The sequence below is a fragment of the Penaeus monodon genome, chromosome 26, assembly GCF_015228065.2.
Source record: "Penaeus monodon isolate SGIC_2016 chromosome 26, NSTDA_Pmon_1, whole genome shotgun sequence".
NCBI lineage: Eukaryota > Metazoa > Arthropoda > Malacostraca > Decapoda > Penaeidae > Penaeus > Penaeus monodon.
The window spans coordinates 11,160,220-11,163,313 of record NC_051411.1 but is presented as its reverse complement, the minus strand read 5'-3'; the positions used below and the strand labels follow the sequence as shown (position 1 = coordinate 11,163,313).

Genomic DNA, 3,094 nt, shown 5'->3' with positions numbered 1-3,094 from the left:
TATACATCAGTCTGTCTATCTGTCTAGCCATCCATCAGTCTCTCTGTCTATCTGCCTAGCTCTTTATCCAACCGCTACCCTTAACCCACCTATCTCCCCACTCCCCTTTTTGCACCAAAGATATCATAATCCCCAAAGCACCATGTAATGTGTTTGTTTAACATGCGCCCGGACACACAAACACGCACTCGCAAGCACGCACGCAGGGGGGAGTGGGGGTCCGGAGGTGACGACCATCTTCCAAGAACTGCACCTTCTTGGAAAACCATAGTTAGTGGTCCCCTCCTCCCTCCCGCGCTTGTAAGTCTGTGCTCGCTTGCTTGCTCGCTTGCTCGCTCGCTTGCTTGCTTGCTTGCTTGCTTGCTCGCTTGCTTGTTCGCTCGCTTGCTTGCTCGCTTGCTTGCTTGAAGTCTTGGTTTGCCTCTGCTTTTGTTCGGTGTGTGTGTATGGAAGGACGGGATATACGTTTTGGCTGTTTGGGTTGTGTGTGTGTGTGTGTGTGTGTTCGTGATTGTGTGTGTGTGTGTGATGTGTGTGTGATTGTGTGTGTGTGTGTGTGTGTGTGTGTGTGTGTGTGTGTGTGTGTGTGTGTGTGTGTGTGTGTGTGTGTGTGTCGGTGGATGGCTGTGGGTGTTTGAATATTCATTTATTCACCTAGAACTTGATTCATTCATCCATTTACCGTAGGCCTAACTGCATCCACCTGAGGCAGAGAAGAGGTGACCCGGGTAAGAAGCCGACCTTTAATTTACATATGACCTTGTTCGACCCTACATCAACTGACGAGTGCTTGGTCACGTCTGTCCTCTTAGTTCCTTGCTTCACCCAATAGTATGTACGTATTACACACAACAACATGACACTAATACATCATACATACATATACTTCACATACATCATACATACATACATACTACTACTCATACTTTACATACATATGCTACATATCATTACGTATACATATCACATCAATATACATACATATACATACATATACACACATATACATACATATACACACATACACACATACACACATTCACACATACACACATACATACATACATACATACAACATAATAGAGATTTACGTGTGTATGTGTGTGCGTGTGCGTGTGCGTGTGCGTGTGCGTGTGCGTGCGTGCGTGTTGGGTGGAAGCATACATACAGAACCTGAATTCTGCAACGATCCTTGTTCATAATTATAGTTTAAAAGCATCATTTTCAAAAGGTGTTCATTTATATTCCACGCTTCTGAACGTGCCAAATTGCTGTTTAATGATTGCATGATAATAAACATTCACAAATAAGCTTGCAAGTAAACGGTTTTGAACTTGATAAATAAATAAATAAATGAAATAAATAAATAAATAAATAAAAAGAAAAAGGAAAAATTGGGTTTGATTCAAATAACAATGCGGATCTTAATGACACATGATAGACAGATAGATAAGCGGAGAGGCAGATAGAGGGATAGATAGATGAAAAGAGTGATTTAAAAAAATCAATACATCAAGTTATAGAGGTAGACTGATGAGTAGATAGTCAGATAGATGGATAGATAGACAATCATTAAGATACATTAAGACGTACGTATTACCTAAGCTGGTGCTAAGAGATAAGAGATAAGAGAGATATTAGTATTGTTGGAATCCTTGTAATACTTTGTATATATTTTTAAAAGGAAATTGATTGAATTATGACTGCCTTTGTTTAATTATCTAAAATAATGAAGTATCAAGGAACATGGCGCTCGATTTGATACTTCGCTTGGTTATATAAAATAAACTACTGTTTGGCATTTTATATACAATTAGTAGTATTTTCAAGTGTCGTGGTGAATAAAAAATAGGCCTACCGATCATTCCCGATTATTTGTTTTTTATAAATTTCTAAATGCTCCTTTGATTATTTATTTTTTTATGGACATGCGAACACCAACAAATATACTTCGCAAAGACAGATGGCATAGAGTGACTTTTATTTTATCTTTTATTTATTTATCCGAGATATGTTTTTAATTTTTGAATCATTCGACCATTTTCTTACATTGGCAAGAGTCTGTCCACGTGTTTGCTTGTTTATCTGTTTATTTCCCTCTTCCTGATCCGTCTGTTTATATATGGGAAAACAATATCTGTTATGTTATCACTTCATATCTGTTTTTCTCCGATACTAGTTCTGTAAACCACAGAACATCTACATCCAGATCTGCCATTTCCATACTTATTCTTCCGCTGTTTTTCTCCACTGAGATTAATGTTTAATGTTGCATTGCGTGTGCCTCACCTGCAACGGGATGTACCAATGCTTAAAATATAATACATTCGCCCGAACAGGGACTTGAACCCTGGACCCTTAGGTTAAAAGCCTAATGCTCTACCGACTGAGCTATCCGGGCTTCTTATATAGCGCGTTACATTTTCTTAGCAGATTTTATTATCGCGAATGCAATTGCTGTTGTACTGCACTGTCACATGACATTTCTTGAAGTTCCGCTAATAAACAAATGAATGAATAATGTCAGACGCACATTTCTGCGTGATGTCATGATTCAAAAACGATTTATTAATGAATGTAAGAGAGAATAAATCAGTTGATTAAAACTGTGTTCTCCACTGCGAGAGAGACGGAAAATTCACAAAATGCATCTCACAGGAACAAGCCATACATAACTAAGCGAAAAGAAGCCGTACACGGATAGTGAGTAGAAGGGGGAGGGGGAAAGGGAGGGAGAGGGGGAGGGAAAAAGGGAGGGAGAGGAGGAGGGGGAGGAGGAAAGGGAGGGAGAGGGGGAGGGGGTGGGGGAAGGAGAGGGAAAAGGAGGAGGGGAGGGGGGAAAAGGGAAGGAAAGAAGGAGTGGGAGGGGGATAAGGGATGGAGGGAGGGGGGAGGGGGAGTTGGAAAAGGAGGAAGGGGGAGGGGGAGTTGGAAAAGGAGGGAGGGGGGAGAAGGGGAGAGGGAGGGGGATACGAGAAGTTTCTCAGAATTAGTGTGTGACTTGCCCCCCCCCCACCTCCCCACCACTGTCCACCCCAACACCTTTTCTTGAAGCTCTCCGTTTTAAGGTATTTTGAGCCGTATGCGTCCAGGA

General features: G+C 41.3%; 1 non-coding gene across 1 annotated transcript; it reads right to left on the bottom strand.

Annotated features, from left to right (window-relative positions):
* Window positions 1-2,328: 2,328 nt before the first annotated feature.
* Window positions 2,329-2,401, bottom strand: Trnak-uuu. The gene has a single exon. It is a non-coding gene; the product is annotated as a tRNA-Lys (tRNA).
* Window positions 2,402-3,094: the final 693 nt, after the last annotated feature.